Genomic DNA, 17,146 nt, shown 5'->3' with positions numbered 1-17,146 from the left:
TGCGAGCATGTCTCCCTTCGCCTGGGCCCTTCAGTTGCTGAAGTTGTGCTGTGGCTCCTGTCACGTCGACTCCTTGTCTGAGCAGCGGGACTCTGGGCCCGAGGCTGCCGGCAGGAGCGGCTGCGTCTGGGCAATTCCCGTGATGGTGTCTCCCTTTGCCTGCGCCTCTGAGCCCTTGGTTTTGCCCTGCTGCTCCTGTCACGGTGACTCCTTGACTGGGTGGGTGGATTTGGGGCCTGACCTTGCTGGCGAGAGCGGTTTTGCCTGCGGTCTGGCCTGTCACACCTGGAATGGACCCTTTTCTCAGGGTCTATGGAGCTGCTGTGTGTTGACCCTGATGTGCTGGAGCTGCTGGTGTCCAGTGCAGAAGGTGGCAGCGACGTCTGTGCTGCTGCACGTGGGTGGCTGCTGCGCCTGCTGGTCTCTGGAGACTGGGGAGCTAGAGCTGATGGCAGCAGGCTGCGGGAGCTGGGGCTGATGGCCTCTGATTGTGGGGAGCCATGAGAAGGCTCCAGTCCTGACTGACTGGTCAGGCTGGGGCCATGGAGCTCCGGGCCACCCCTGGAGGCTGTAAGGGCATGCAGCAATGTCAAAGTGTAATAAATAAATTTGGGCCAAAGCCTTTTTTGATAAACAGCTCTTTTATTTATCAAGGCTGTGGGAGAAGGCCGCTGCCTGCTGCCGCTGTCTGCTGCCAGGATCCAAGGTCGGGTCCTAGGGTGCCCAGCCTCGTGTGCAAGCACAGATCCTCACCCATGGCTCGTTCTGTCCAGGGGTGTCTCTTTTGCTCACTACTTCTTCGGTTGTAGTGAATTTAAAAAAAGGTCTTTCTCTGATGGCTAGGGGAATCCTTAATGGCTGGCAATCTGTAGCTTTCTAATTCAATGTTGTATTTCTTCAGTTTCTTGAGGTTTTATACAGGCCGGGACTTCCGCTTCTTGCAGGGTCCACTTGGGAAGGCTGGTTGTTTGCATATTGGGCGGAGCGGTTTGAATGACAGGACGTGGCAGCAGGCGGCCGGAAGTGGGGTCAGAGTAAGGGCGGAAAGGGAAGGGAAACCAACGGAAGTGGGGAGGGAGAAGGGCGGAAGTAAGATGGTACAACATTGTGGAGGAATACAAAGGTATATTTCTAAACAGTAAGTAACTTTTAAATAACTTTTCTCACCAGTTTGCAATGTTAACTGAACATCTTCTACCATTTCTCATTTCATTTAACATCCTGAACAGTAAATAACTAAAACAATCCCATACAACTTTATATCACCATTTCTATCCACCACAAAAAGGCCCCAAGGCCCAAGGCAGGCCAGGCTGGGCTAGAGCTGTGCCCCCAGCCCTCCAGGAGCAGACAGGCTCTGCCAAGCCCAGCCTGGACACCATTCCCAGCCCTGGGCCACCCAGGTGCTTTGCCTCATACCTGTGCCGAGACCAGCACAGCTGTCACACTCCCAGCTTTCTACGAAGTTTCTCAGGCCAGAGCAGCGCCTGTGGGTGCCCTCAGCAGCACAGGAGGAGCACAGGAGAAGTTCCCAGGGCCTAGGGAAGCAAATACGTTCACGGCTCTGAAGACAAAATGTCCACAGCACGGGATTGTCTGGCCAAGCTCTTCTGGCTCTTTCTGCGTAGAGCCCTTGCTGACACACTCTGCTGGTTCTCTGCGGCGCCCCGGGTGGAGCTTCTCAACTTACCCCTCTTCCTCTGCCTGTTCCCTGCCTCCTGGGTAAAGGCATTCCCTGGCATTGCACTGGCTGTGCCTCTCTGCTAGATGCGCAAATGCATTGTTGTCCTCCCATGTTGGTTCTCTGATGCAGAAAGGAAAAGATGATGAGTTTCTGCTGTCCTGCCCTCACGATGGTGCAGGGTGTCCCTGCTCTTCCTCCAGTGCTTTTTCAAGTCATCTGTAAAGCTGAAGCCCAACTCCTGGCACAGGCCAGGGCCAGGACTGCTGGGGCAGGGCCTGGCACAGCACAGCGCTGGCAGCCTCCTGTCTTGTGCGCCAGGCAGAAGGACACCAACCTGAAGGGGATTCGGATCCCCATGATGAACATTTGGGTTAGAAATTCTCTAATGTTTCTGCAGATGGGGCACTGGAGGCATAGCACACCAGTGCGCATGGCCTGTCCCTGCAGGGCAAACAGAAGCAGTGTGAGCGGGGCCCTGGTGCTGCTGAGCACCTGCTGTGCCCAGGGCTGAGGCCATGGCTCCTACCTGGATGCAGTCCCTGTGGAACCAGGCCCTTTTGCACGCTGGGCACGCCATTGTTCTATAGGACATCCTGTCCTCCACAGGCTCCATGCAGATGGGGCATTCTGTGCCTGGCTCTGGAGTCACCTGCACGTCCAGCTCTGGACAGTGCTCATGGCAGTAGAATCTGGGGGAAGAGGGATGGGCAAAATGAGAAATGCTGGATCCCTCCCTGAGGGCTGCCAGAAGTGAGGGGGAGGTACCTGTAATTAGGAATATACTGATTGACACAGCCGCCCTCCTTGGCACAGGGCAGGTGGAACCATCTGCCGCAGTTTTCCTCGCAGCACAGGATGGTGGCCCCGCTCTGGCCGCAGACACAGCAGTGCTGCAAGAGCCAAGCAGCCCCGTCAGCGGCGGCCTCGGGGCCTCCCCAGGCAGCCCCGCGGCTGCGGGCAGGGCACAGCCTGTGGCCGCTGCTGGGACTCAGCCCCAGAGCTGCCTGCTGGAGGGGGCTCCTGTGCCAGAGCCTCCGTGCAGCTGCTGGCAGCCAGGCTTTGTCCCACAGCCGGCTGCAGGGGCCGGCCTTTCTCTCCCGGGGTCTGGGCTGAGCTCAGGCAAAGCTCGCCTGGCACAAATCTCCCTGCTCGTTTGTCAGGCTCTCACCTTCTGTGCCGCCCGCCTGACTGCAAGCTGGATATCTCGTGGGAGAAAGCTCATGAGTCCAACACGTTCATTATCTTGTCTGGGAACTAGAGTGGCAAAATACTGCAGAAAAGGGGAGAGTCGGATGAGGAGAGAGTGGCATGGAGTGCCCATTGCAATGCTGGAGAGAGAGCCTGGAGGCACTCACCAGACAGAACACGTGGGCACAGAGCCCAAACTTCTGCAGTTTGTCACCGCAGGTGTCCGGGTCAGCCTCAGCGCGGTGGCACAGCATGCAGGCTGCAGGGGACAGAGCCAATGGCAGCGGGCATGAGCTCCTCTGCGGGGCTCTGAGCCTGCAGCATCGGCCCCAGGGCTGCTCTGTCCCTGCCTGCCTGATGGGCAGGGCTGCAGGCCTTGGAGAGCCGGGGCCATTGCGGGCATGGCTGTCCCAGCAGCTGCCCCCTGGCCCAGCTGGGCCCCACTTGGGGAGGAAGGAGAGTCCAGCCCCAGCAGGGCTGAGCAGCTCCTGCCTCCCCCTGCCTCTGCTCTGGTCCCACGCTGGGGCCCCAAGAGCCCCTGGGCCAGGCTGTGGGAGGGCTGCTTTGCCCTCACCTGGATCCCTGGCATCAGGGCCCTCTTGTTTCCTGTCACTCATGGTTCTGGTCAGCAGTGTGGCCCTGTGCAGGAATGCCACTGTCTCTTTCAGGCGCTTGTCCTCTGTCTGGTGGAGAAAGAAGGGTGTGGGGAGATGGCAAACAGGCCCAGAGCCACGAGGGCACAACAACCCTGGTCAGCCCTGGTGAGCCCTGCTCCTGTCCGCCTTCTGCTCCCGTCGGCGCGTTGAGGAACGCTGCTGTCTCCTCTGGATCCCTCGGGTCCCTGGGCAGCCGCGTCCCTGCCCTGCCTTCTCCGGCCGTTGTCAGCTCGCACTGACACAGGGCCTGAGCCCAGCGCTCCCTTTTGTGCCCTTGGTGGCACAGGTCACAATGGCCGCGCTGACATCAGCATCGTGCACCCACAGTTGGGGCAGGCAGGGCTCAGCGCCCCAGCAGCCACTGGAGGCGCCCCCCTGGGAGCCCCGGGTCAGCCATCGAGGGTGGCCCTGGAGGCAGAAAGGGGCTGTTGAGGCAGCGCCACTCCAGGCTGCCCAGAACCCGAGACCATCAGCCCCAGCTGGGAAACGCTGCCTAACTGGCTTTCCCAATAGGTTTTCCTGTTAGATCCTTGGAAGGATTTTGAAACTAACTTTGTTTGGCAACTTCTTGAAGGAATAACCATGAGACGCTTCTAATCAATAAAAGGTTTATTGCTTTGCTTTCACTTTCCTTTTGGCATCCTTACGCTTCCTTCAGCGTTGCAGTAAATAATAAAAATCAAACATATTCTTAGGAGAAGTTTCCGAATCCTCTACTAGTAGAAGTCTCTAAATTCACTGTTCCTCTTAAACACTTTCTTTACATCTAGTTAAGTAGCTGCTCCTGTAACATACAGAGATTTTAGTGGCTTAACTGAATGATCTACAGACCAGTATACTAAAGAATTTTGTGCTCAGGCAATTACAAATTTCAGGCTCGTCTGACAGACGAGCACATTCTCATGCACATTTATAGCCGTGTTCCCTCCCCATGCTCAGCTTTCAGTCACAGTTACCAGGGAACTGACCTCACCTACTCACCTTAAACAAAAATCCATGTCTCTCTTCCCAACCCACTATTTCTTCACCGAACTCTATAGATCTACAAAATAAGTTTGGGCCCTCTGCACAAAACAAAGAACAATGAATAAGGATAAACACTTCTGATTGTGCTGCTGCTTCCAACAAATATATATGGAAAAAACCCAACCCAGCAATAAAATCAGACATTTTCTTCACATCCTTCCTATCTTGCCCCCCAGCAGGCATTGGCTCCAAGAGCAATGTTCTGTACTGCAGCCTGGTGTACTAAGAAAAATGAAAGGCAGCAGCAGTTTTTCTGAACGTGCTGAAATCCAAATTGCAGTGAAATATCAGCTGTTTCATTAAAAGCTCAGCACCAGGATCCCACATCTTCCCCCAGAGCTGATGCCTGCTAAGGACTGAGATCTCCATTTTAATTCACTCTGGAAATCAGATAGACTGGAAGAGTGCAGGGCAGTAACTGTATGAACACAGTAACATTTCATCAGAATTATCTAATAAGTCTCAAGACAAGAACAGCATTTCAGCCTGTCTGAAGAGCATACTCTACGAAATGTAGCAAGCAAGTGTTTTGGTGGCCTATGAAATTTTTTGGGACCGTGCATGTCTCCTCTTGTTGTTGTTCACTTGTTTTTTAAATAAAAAATTCTGTAGATTCAGAAGAGAAAACCCCAGATTCATTAGGATGAAAAACCACACAGACCCAAGGGGCTGACAAGAAGATTCAACATTCCTAATGGTAAGACCAGAAAGACAAGAAAAAGTTAAAGGTGATACACATACCTGAAAGGATCCCAAATGTCTAGGTAACCTATCAAGTGACTATTTTTTTGCTAAGCTCTACCAGTCCCGATATCTATTAGGCAATTTCCTGAAATGAAAGAAAGCCAGAAAGCTGCTGAGTCTTTCTTTTACCAGCACTTTCTCACAGGATTCCACTACAAAGAAGGATGCCAAATTTGGACTCCAAAACATTAATAACCAGGCAGCATTTTTTCCTCCTCACTGAATTCTAGTAAGATTTTTAAAGCAAAAAACATACAAACTACGGTAAAGAAGTTCTGTCGTACCTCTTAGGCGTTTATCCTCTTTGGAGGAGAATAAAAATCTAGGATTCTCTGTGTGTGGTAAAGAAAGAAACTTAGACAAATACAAACAGATTTGAGCATCTTAAAAGGTACAGTCAAATTCCATGAACACGAGTTAAAGCTGTAGGGCTTCAGGGAAATGGGATGCATTGAAAAGCTTTATCCCATAGGAACCAAATAGAGCCTTCTATTAAAAAAAAAAAAACCACCACCCTTTATAGAAGAAAACTGACTGTGTCTTTGCCTTTTGGCCAAACTCACTTTGGGGTTGCTCAAGCCAAAAGGACCCAGTTAATTTCTTGTGCTCAACTTCTCTTTCCATATTCAACATGACACCACATGGGCTGCTGGGAGGTTTGACCCTGTGCAGCACCAATGGTTTTCCAGGATGACTTTCATTGCTCAGAGGTGTGCAGTGCCACTTTGTTATTCTCTGAGTGCTGCTGTCAATATTCCCACAGCATCCAACTACTACAGGCAAGCAGATAACAAATGGAACTTGCATTTCTTGGTCCTTTTCAATTTCTGATGTCTCAGGCTCATCATCAATTTTAGAACTGCGGTCTTAGAAACATGGATCCTCCTGCCGTGTGACTTATCCCTGTTTTACTGTTCCAAGTACATAAGGCTCTGGAATAGCAGCACCAAAACCAAAACACAGCTAAAATCAGATGGTCTGTCTTGCCAGGAAAGCTTCCTTCTTTCAAGTGACATACTTGCACTGGAGAAGACAGACACAGGAAGGACAGAATGTTTTCCTTCCACATTCTCTGAGCTATATCTCTGCTCCTGTATTTTACCCTTTGTTCTAGGGGTCTCTTATGTATTCTCAAACATTTGTCATTGCATTCAGAAGATACTGAATACCTTCTGAATTCAGCACAAGTGTGGGGGCCTTGTTGCTTTGGGTGGATGCATTGAGGTTTTTTAATAGTTTGCATACCTTCACACAATTTCTTTTCTTTCTTACATGACTGTGACTTGATTTAATATTCTTTCCTCTTCATTGCATAAAGCCTCATTTTATGTGAGGTTAGGACACGCCAATGATCATGTGTCATTCTGTTTCCATTCTCTCAAGGTCCAAGAATAGAATTCAGTAACCATTAGAAAGCTCATGGATCTTGGGGTCAACTCCAGGATGTGGCTCATCACTCTACATTAAGATGCGTTTTCTTTACAATCTTGATGAATTCTAGGAAGCTTGATATGACTGGTGTGTCACCTTTTTCCCTGTTTGAGAAATTGAGGGGATGACAAGAAGCTTTCCACCAGTCTGCACTAAACCCAATGCCTTCTCAAAGCATGCTTTTCAAAAGTCCTGAGATGCAAGCATGAGTTACCTCTCATTAATCTACCCCGGCCTTGGCAGGTAGAAATGAAGATCAAAATTCTTCTGCCTATTTACTGACTTAGGCTGCTGAAAGTCCCCAGGATCCTGACCTTCTTTACACCATACTGCTCTACAGTGCCTGCCAGAAGCTCTTCCTTAGAAATGCACTGTTAGAAGGGTTCTGCAGTTACCTTCTTTGACGCCCAACTCCTCTGTTTCTCCAAAGAAGGAAAACATGAAAGCATTTGGCTCCTGAGCTACGTTGTTCTCAGGCAAAGGTCCCGAACGGTCATCTGGGGCAGAGTCCTGCACGCACTCTTTGTCCCAGGGTATTTCCACAGTCTTTTCATGGTTTGTTCCTTGAAGGTCCAAGCAAGTCTCTAAAATCAGCAGCAATGTCGTCATCAATTTCTTCAGACACTTGAGGCAGTGCCTCACTCTCTTTCTTCTTCCTTTTGGATTTACTGAAAATGAGATTGTTCAAGGATAGCAACGCAGCACACGTCCTTTCCAAAGAGTTTCCCTAAGAGCATCCTTGCTCTTCATGTCTCCCTAAACACATCCAAGCCCATGAAGGAGTGATTAACTTTCAAAAGGAAGCAGTGGGGAAACTTGTGAGGTTGGAGTCGCAAGGCAGAAAGCAGTGTTATTTTTAATTTGTCACATTCTTAAGTAACTTTTCACTTCATACATGGTAATGTAGAAGTCAAGGTATTTAGCAGAGACTTCTTTTGTGCTGATAGAAACATCAAGAACTAATACAGATTTCTCACAGCCCTGCAAATCTCAAATCCCTGAGTTGATGATTCTCACCTTCACTTATGGCAGCAACCAGAGGGACTAGAAGGAAAAGAAGGCACTAAGTGCTGCTGTCTCCGGTCCAAGTTGAGGCCCCACGTCGCTGGGGGCTGCGGTTGCTCCTGCGAGACGTCCCCGACACTGTCCCCCTGCGCCTGGGCCTGTCAGCCCTTGCTGCTGTGCTGCTGCTCCTGTCCTGGCGACTCCTGCACCGGACAGGTCGATTGGAGGCCCGACGCTGCAGGGGGGAGCGGCTGCGTCTGGGGGACGGCCCTGATGGTGTCTCTGTTTGTTGGGGTCTTTCGGCCATTGAAGTTGTGCTGTGTCTCCTGTCACGCCGACTCCTTGTCTGAGCAGCGGGACTCTGGGCCCGACGCTGCAGGGGGGAGCGGCTGCGTCTGGGGGACGGCCCTGATGGTGTCTCTGTTCGTCGGGGCCTTTCGGCCCTTGAAGTTGTGCTGTGGCTCCTGTCACGGCTACTCCTTGACTGGAGAACTGGACTCTGGGCCCGACGCTGCAGGGGGGAGCGGCTGCGTCTGGAGCATGTCTGCGAGCATGTCTCCCTTCGCCTGGGCCCTTCAGTTGCTGAAGTTGTGCTGTGGCTCCTGTCACGTCGACTCCTTGTCTGAGCAGCGGGACTCTGGGCCCGAGGCTGCCGGCAGGAGCGGCTGCGTCTGGGCAATTCCCGTGATGGTGTCTCCCTTTGCCTGCGCCTCTGAGCCCTTGGTTTTGCCCTGCTGCTCCTGTCACGGTGACTCCTTGACTGGGTGGGTGGATTTGGGGCCTGACCTTGCTGGCGAGAGCAGTTTTTCCTGCGGTCTGGCCTGTCACACCTGGAATGGACCCTTTTCTCAGGGTCTATGGAGCTGCTGTGTGTTGACCCTGATGTGCTGGAGCTGCTGGTGTCCAGTGCAGAAGGTGGCAGCGACGTCTGTGCTGCTGCACGTGGGTGGCTGCTGCGCCTGCTGGTCTCTGGAGACTGGGGAGCTAGAGCTGATGGCAGCAGGCTGTGGGAGCTGGGGCTGATGGCCTCTGATTGTGGGGAGCCATGAGAAGGCTCCAGTCCTGACTGACTGGTCAGGCTGGGGCCATGGAGCTCCGGGCCACCCCTGGAGGCTGTAAGGGCATGCAGCAATGTCAAAAGGCCCCAAGGCCCAAGGCAGGCCAGGCTGGGCTAGAGCTGTGCCCCCAGCCCTCCAGGAGCAGACAGGCTCTGCCAAGCCCAGCCTGGACACCATTCCCAGCCCTGGGCCACCCAGGTGCTTTGCCTCATACCTGTGCCGAGACCAGCACAGCTGTCACACTCCCAGCTTTCTACGAAGTTTCTCAGGCCAGAGCAGCGCCTGTGGGTGCCCTCAGCAGCACAGGAGGAGCACAGGAGAAGTTCCCAGGGCCTAGGGAAGCAAATACGTTCACGGCTCTGAAGACAAAATGTCCACAGCACGGGATTGTCTGGCCAAGCTCTTCTGGCTCTTTCTGCGTAGAGCCCTTGCTGACACACTCTGCTGGTTCTCTGCGGTGCCCCGGGTGGAGCTTCTCAACTTACCCCTCTTCCTCTGCCTGTTCCCTGCCTCCTGGGTAAAGGCATTCCCTGGCATTGCACTGGCTGTGCCTCTCTGCTAGATGCGCAAATGCATTGTTGTCCTCCCATGTTGGTTCTCTGATGCAGAAAGGAAAAGATGATGAGTTTCTGCTGTCCTGCCCTCACGATGGTGCAGGGTGTCCCTGCTCTTCCTCCAGTGCTTTTCCAAGTCATCTGTAAAGCTGAAGCCCAACTCCTGGCACAGGCCAGGGCCAGGACTGCTGGGGCAGGGCCTGGCACAGCACAGCGCTGGCAGCCTCCTGTCTTGTGCGCCAGGCAGAAGGACACCAACCTGAAGGGGATTCGGATCCCCATGATGAACATTTGGGTTAGAAATTCTCTAATGTTTCTGCAGATGGGGCACTGGAGGCATAGCACACCAGTGCGCATGGCCTGTCCCTGCAGGGCAAACAGAAGCAGTGTGAGCGGGGCCCTGGTGCTGCTGAGCACCTGCTGTGCCCAGGGCTGAGGCCATGGCTCCTACTTGGATGCAGTCCCTGTGGAACCAGGCCCTTTTGCACGCTGGGCACGCCATTGTTCTATAGGACATCCTGTCCTCCACAGGCTCCATGCAGATGGGGCATTCTGTGCCTGGCTCTGGAGTCACCTGCACGTCCAGCTCTGGACAGTGCTCATGGCAGTAGGATCTGGGGGAAGAGGGATGGGCAAAATGAGAAATGCTGGATCCCTCCCTGAGGGCTGCCAGAAGTGAGGGGGAGGTACCTGTAATTAGGAATATACTGATTGACACAGCCGCCCTCCTTGGCACAGGGCAGGTGGAACCATCTGCCGCAGTTTTCCTCGCAGCACAGGATGGTGGCCCCGCTCTGGCCGCAGACACAGCAGTGCTGCAAGAGCCAAGCAGCCCCGTCAGCGGCGGCCTCGGGGCCTCCCCAGGCAGCCCCGTGGCTGCGGGCAGGGCACAGCCTGTGGCCGCTGCTGGGACTCAGCCCCAGAGCTGCCTGCTGGAGGGGGCTCCTGTGCCAGAGCCTCCGTGCAGCTGCTGGCAGCCAGGCTTTGTCCCACAGCCGGCTGCAGGGGCCGGCCTTTCTCTCCCGGGGTCTGGGCTGAGCTCAGGCAAAGCTCGCCTGGCACAAATCTCCCTGCTCGTTTGTCAGGCTCTCACCTTCTGTGCCGCCCGCCTGACTGCAAGCTGGATATCTCGTGGGACAAAGCCCATGAGTCCAACACGTTCATTATCTTGTCTGGGAACTAGAGTGGCAAAATACTGCAGAAAAGGGGAGAGTCGGATGAGGAGAGAGTGGCATGGAGTGCCCATTGCAATGCTGGAGAGAGAGCCTGGAGGCACTCACCAGACAGAACACGTGGGCACAGAGCCCAAACTTCTGCAGTTTGTCACCGCAGGTGTCCGGGTCAGCCTCAGCGCGGTGGCACAGCATGCAGGCTGCAGGGGACAGAGCCAATGGCAGCGGGCATGAGCTCCTCTGCGGGGCTCTGAGCCTGCAGCATCGGCCCCAGGGCTGCTCTGTCCCTGCCTGCCTGATGGGCAGGGCTGCAGGCCTTGGAGAGCCGGGGCCATTGCGGGCATGGCTGTCCCAGCAGCTGCCCCCTGGCCCAGCTGGGCCCCACTTGGGGAGGAAGGAGAGTCCAGCCCCAGCAGGGCTGAGCAGCTCCTGCCTCCCCCTGCCTCTGCTCTGGCCCCACGCTGGGGCCCCAAGAGCCCCTGGGCCAGGCTGTGGGAGGGCTGCTTTGCCCTCACCTGGATCCCTGGCATCAGGGCCCTCTTGTTTCCTGTCACTCATGTTTCTGGTCAGCAGTGTGGCCCTGTGCAGGAATGCCACTGTCTCTTTCAGGCGCTTGTCCTCTCTCTGGTGGAGAAAGAAGGGTGTGGGGAGATGGCAAACAGGCCCAGAGCCACGAGGGCACAACAACCCTGGTCAGCCCTGGTGAGCCCTGCTCCTGTCCGCCTTCTGCTCCCGTCGGCGCGTTGAGGAACGCTGCTGTCTCCTCTGGATCCCTCGGGTCCCTGGGCAGCCGCGTCCCTGCCCTGCCTTCTCCGGCCGTTGTCAGCTCGCACTGACACAGGGCCTGAGCCCAGCGCTCCCTTTTGTGCCCTTGGTGGCACAGGTCACAATGGCCGCGCTGACATCAGCATCGTGCACCCACAGTTGGGGCAGGCAGGGCTCAGCGCCCCAGCAGCCACTGGAGGCGCCCCCCTGGGAGCCCCGGGTCAGCCATCGAGGGTGGCCCTGGAGGCAGAAAGGGGCTGTTGAGGCAGCGCCACTCCAGGCTGCCCAGAACCCGAGACCATCAGCCCCAGCTGGGAAACGCTGCCTAACTGGCTTTCCCAATAGGTTTTCCTGTTAGATCCTTGGAAGGATTTTGAAACTAACTTTGTTTGGCAACTTCTTGAAGGAATAACCATGAGACGCTTCTAATCAATAAAAGGTTTATTGCTTTGCTTTCACTTTCCTTTTGGCATCCTTACGCTTCCTTCAGCGTTGCAGTAAATAATAAAAATCAAACATATTCTTAGGAGAAGTTTCCGAATCCTCTACTAGTAGAAGTCTCTAAATTCACTGTTCCTCTTAAACACTTTCTTTACATCTAGTTAAGTAGCTGCTCCTGTAACATACAGAGATTTTAGTGGCTTAACTGAATGATCTACAGACCAGTATACTAAAGAATTTTGTGCTCAGGCAATTACAAATTTCAGGCTCGTCTGACAGACGAGCACATTCTCATGCACATTTATAGCCGTGTTCCCTCCCCATGCTCAGCTTTCAGTCACAGTTACCAGGGAACTGACCTCACCTACTCACCTTAAACAAAAATCCATGTCTCTCTTCCCAACCCACTATTTCTTCACCAAACTCTATAGATCTACAAAATAAGTTTGGGCCCTCTGCACAAAACAAAGAACAATGAATAAGGATAAACACTTCTGATTGTGCTGCTGCTTCCAACAAATATATATGAAAAAAACCCAACCCAGCAATAAAATCAGACATTTTCTTCACATCCTTCCTATCTTGCCCCCCAGCAGGCATTGGCTCCAAGAGCAATGTTCTGTACTGCAGCCTGGTGTACTAAGAAAAATGAAAGGCAGCAGCAGTTTTTCTGAACGTGCTGAAATCCAAATTGCAGTGAAATATCAGCTGTTTCATTAAAAGCTCAGCACCAGGATCCCACATCTTCCCCCAGAGCTGATGCCTGCTAAGGACTGAGATCTCCATTTTAATTCACTCTGGAAATCAGATAGACTGGAAGAGTGCAGGGCAGTAACTGTATGAACACAGTAACATTTCATCAGAATTATCTAATAAGTCTCAAGACAAGAACAGCATTTCAGCCTGTCTGAAGAGCATACTCTACGAAATGTAGCAAGCAAGTGTTTTGGTGGCCTATGAAATTTTTTGGGACCGTGCATGTCTCCTCTTGTTGTTGTTCACTTGTTTTTTAAATAAAAAATTCTGTAGATTCAGAAGAGAAAACCCCAGATTCATTAGGATGAAAAACCACACAGACCCAAGGGGCTGACAAGAAGATTCAACATTCCTAATGGTAAGACCAGAAAGACAAGAAAAAGTTAAAGGTGATACACATACCTGAAAGGATCCCAAATGTCTAGGTAACCTATCAAGTGACTATTTTTTTGCTAAGCTCTACCAGTCCCGATATCTATTAGGCAATTTCCTGAAATGAAAGAAAGCCAGAAAGCTGCTGAGTCTTTCTTTTACCAGCACTTTCTCACAGGATTCCACTACAAAGAAGGATGCCAAATTTGGACTCCAAAACATTAATAACCAGGCAGCATTTTTTCCTCCTCACTGAATTCTAGTAAGATTTTTAAAGCAAAAAACATACAAACTACGGTAAAGAAGTTCTGTCGTACCTCTTAGGCGTTTATCCTCTTTGGAGGAGAATAAAAATCTAGGATTCTCTGTGTGTGGTAAAGAAAGAAACTTAGACAAATACAAACAGATTTGAGCATCTTAAAAGGTACAGTCAAATTCCATGAACACGAGTTAAAGCTGTAGGGCTTCAGGGAAATGGGATGCATTGAAAAGCTTTATCCCATAGGAACCAAATAGAGCCTTCTATTAAAAAAAAAAAAACCACCACCCTTTATAGAAGAAAACTGACTGTGTCTTTGCCTTTTGGCCAAACTCACTTTGGGGTTGCTCAAGCCAAAAGGACCCAGTTAATTTCTTGTGCTCAACTTCTCTTTCCATATTCAACATGACACCACATGGGCTGCTGGGAGGTTTGACCCTGTGCAGCACCAATGGTTTTCCAGGATGACTTTCATTGCTCAGAGGTGTGCAGTGCCACTTTGTTATTCTCTGAGTGCTGCTGTCAATATTCCCACAGCATCCAACTACTACAGGCAAGCAGATAACAAATGGAACTTGCATTTCTTGGTCCTTTTCAATTTCTGATGTCTCAGGCTCATCATCAATTTTAGAACTGCGGTCTTAGAAACATGGATCCTCCTGCCGTGTGGACTTATCCCTGTTTTACTGTTCCAAGTACATAAGGCTCTGGAATAGCAGCACCAAAACCAAAACACAGCTAAAATCAGATGGTCTGTCTTGCCAGGAAAGCTTCCTTCTTTCAAGTGACATACTTGCACTGGAGAAGACAGACACAGGAAGGACAGAATGTTTTCCTTCCACATTCTCTGAGCTATCTCTGCTCCTGTATTTTACCCTTTGTTCTAGGGGTCTCTTATGTATTCTCAAACATTTGTCATTGCATTCAGAAGATACTGAATACCTTCTGAATTCAGCACAAGTGTGGGGGCCTTGTTGCTTTGGGTGGATGCATTGAGGTTTTTTAATAGTTTGCATACCTTCACACAATTTCTTCTCTTTCTTACATGACTGTGACTTGATTTAATATTCTTTCCTCTTCATTGCATAAAGCCTCATTTTATGTGAGGTTAGGACATGCCAATGATCATGTGTCATTCTGTTTCCATTCTCTCAAGGTCCAAGAATAGAATTCAGTAACCATTAGAATGCTCATGGATCTTGGGGTCAACTCCAGGATGTGGCTCATCACTCTACATTAAGATGCGTTTTCTTTACAATCTTGATGAATTCTAGGAAGCTTGATATGACTGGTGTGTCACCTTTTTCCCTGTTTGAGAAATTGAGGGGATGACAAGAAGCTTTCCACCAGTCTGCACTAAACCCAATGCCTTCTCAAAGCATGCCTTTCAAAAGTCCTGAGACGCAAGCATGAGTTACCTCTCATTAATCTACCCCGGCCTTGGCAGGTAGAAATGAAGATCAAAATTCTTCTGCCTATTTACTGACTTAGGCTGCTGAAAGTCCCCAGGATCCTGACCTTCTTTACACCATACTGCTCTACAGTGCCTGCCAGAAGCTCTTCCTTAGAAATGCACTGTTAGAAGGGTTCTGCAGTTACCTTCTTTGACTGCCCAACTCCTCTGTTTCTCCAAAGAAGGAAAACATGAAAGCATTTGGCTCCTGAGCTACGTTGTTCTCAGGCAAAGGTCCCGAACGGTCATCTGGGGCAGAGTCCTGCACGCACTCTTTGTCCCAGGGTATTTCCACAGTCTTTTCATGGTTTGTTCCTTGAAGGTCCAAGCAAGTCTCTAAAATCAGCAGCAATGTCGTCATCGATTTCTTCAGACACTTGAGGCAGTGCCTCACTCTCTTTCTTCTTCCTTTTGGATTTACTGAAAATGAGATTGTTCAAGGATAGCAACGCAGCACACGTCCTTTCCAAAGAGTTTCCCTAAGAGCATCCTTGCTCTTCATGTCTCCCTAAACACATCCAAGCCCATGAAGGAGTGATTAACTTTCAAAGGGAAGCAGTGGGGAAACTTGTGAGGTTGGAGTCGCAAGGCAGAAAGCAGTGTTATTTTTAATTTGTCACATTCTTAAGTAACTTTTCACTTCATACATGGTAATGTAGAAGTCAAGGTATTTAGCAGAGACTTCTTTTGTGCTGATAGAAACATCAAGAACTAATACAGATTTCTCACAGCCCTGCAAATCTCAAATCCCTGAGTTGATGATTCTCACCTTCACTTATGGCAGCAACCAGAGGGACTAGAAGGAAAAGAAGGCACTAAGTGCTGCTGTCTCCGGTCCAAGTTGAGGCCCCACGTCGCTGGGGGCTGCGGTTGCTCCTGCGAGACGTCCCCGACACTGTCCCCCTGCGCCTGGGCCTGTCAGCCCTTGCTGCTGTGCTGCTGCTCCTGTCCTGGCGACTCCTGCACCGGACAGGTCGATTGGAGGCCCGACGCTGCAGGGGGGAGCGGCTGCGTCTGGGGGACGGCCCTGATGGTGTCTCTGTTCGTCGGGGCCTTTCGGCCCTTGAAGTTGTGCTGTGGCTCCTGTCATGGCTACTCCTTGACTGGAGAACTGGACTCTGGGCCCGACGCTACAGGGGGGAGCGGCTGCGTCTGGAGCATGTCTGCGAGCATGTCTCCCTTCGCCTGGGCCCTTCAGTTGCTGAAGTTGTGCTGTGGCTCCTGTCACGTCGACTCCTTGTCTGAGCAGCGGGACTCTGGGCCCGAGGCTGCCGGCAGGAGCGGCTGCGTCTGGGCAATTCCCGTGATGGTGTCTCCCTTTGCCTGCGCCTCTGAGCCCTTGGTTTTGCCCTGCTGCTCCTGTCACGGTGACTCCTTGACTGGGTGGGTGGATTTGGGGCCTGACCTTGCTGGCGAGAGCAGTTTTTCCTGCGGTCTGGCCTGTCACACCTGGAATGGACCCTTTTCTCAGGGTCTATGGAGCTGCTGTGTGTTGACCCTGATGTGCTGGAGCTGCTGGTGTCCAGTGCAGAAGGTGGCAGCGACGTCTGTGCTGCTGCACGTGGGTGGCTGCTGCGCCTGCTGGTCTCTGGAGACTGGGGAGCTAGAGCTGATGGCAGCAGGCTGCGGGAGCTGGGGCTGATGGCCTCTGATTGTGGGGAGCCATGAGAAGGCTCCAGTCCTGACTGACTGGTCAGGCTGGGGCCATGGAGCTCCGGGCCACCCCTGGAGGCTGTAAGGGCATGCAGCAATGTCAAAAGGCCCCAAGGCCCAAGGCAGGCCAGGCTGGGCTAGAGCTGTGCCCCCAGCCCTCCAGGAGCAGACAGGCTCTGCCAAGCCCAGCCTGGACACCATTCCCAGCCCTGGGCCACCCAGGTGCTTTGCCTCATACCTGTGCCGAGACCAGCACAGCTGTCACACTCCCAGCTTTCTACGAAGTTTCTCAGGCCAGAGCAGCGCCTGTGGGTGCCCTCAGCAGCACAGGAGGAGCACAGGAGAAGTTCCCAGGGCCTAGGGAAGCAAATACGTTCACGGCTCTGAAGACAAAATGTCCACAGCACGGGATTGTCTGGCCAAGCTCTTCTGGCTCTTTCTGCGTAGAGCCCTTGCTGACACACTCTGCTGGTTCTCTGCGGTGCCCCGGGTGGAGCTTCTCAACTTACCCCTCTTCCTCTGCCTGTTCCCTGCCTCCTGGGTAAAGGCATTCCCTGGCATTGCACTGGCTGTGCCTCTCTGCTAGATGCGCAAATGCATTGTTGTCCTCCCATGTTGGTTCTCTGATGCAGAAAGGAAAAGATGATGAGTTTCTGCTGTCCTGCCCTCACGATGGTGCAGGGTGTCCCTGCTCTTCCTCCAGTGCTTTTCCAAGTCATCTGTAAAGCTGAAGCCCAACTCCTGGCACAGGCCAGGGCCAGGACTGCTGGGGCAGGGCCTGGCACAGCACAGCGCTGGCAGCCTCCTGTCTTGTGCGCCAGGCAGAAGGACACCAACCTGAAGGGGATTCGGATCCCCATGATGAACATTTGGGTTAGAAATTCTCTAATGTTTCTGCAGATGGGGCACTGGAGGCATAGCACACCAGT

The 17,146-nt window shown here is 52.2% G+C and overlaps 2 long non-coding RNA genes across 2 annotated transcripts; both read right to left on the bottom strand.

Annotated features, from left to right (window-relative positions):
• Positions 1–8,715: 8,715 nt before the first annotated feature.
• On the bottom strand, positions 8,716–9,697 carry LOC306807672. Its single transcript, XR_013775776.1, has 4 exons — positions 9,606–9,697; positions 9,278–9,391; positions 9,007–9,125; positions 8,716–8,847 (listed from the first exon to the last, which is right to left on the bottom strand). It is a non-coding gene; the product is annotated as an uncharacterized lncRNA (long non-coding RNA).
• Positions 9,698–16,064: 6,367 nt separating this feature from the next.
• Positions 16,065–17,146, bottom strand: LOC306807256. Its single transcript, XR_013775678.1, has 4 exons — positions 17,055–17,146; positions 16,727–16,840; positions 16,456–16,574; positions 16,065–16,296 (listed from the first exon to the last, which is right to left on the bottom strand). It is a non-coding gene; the product is annotated as an uncharacterized lncRNA (long non-coding RNA).

Source organism: Erithacus rubecula, assembly GCF_903797595.1.
Source record: "Erithacus rubecula genome assembly, chromosome: 13".
Classification (NCBI taxonomy): Eukaryota; Metazoa; Chordata; class Aves; order Passeriformes; family Muscicapidae; genus Erithacus; species Erithacus rubecula.
This window is presented reverse-complemented; position numbering and strand designations above follow the sequence as displayed.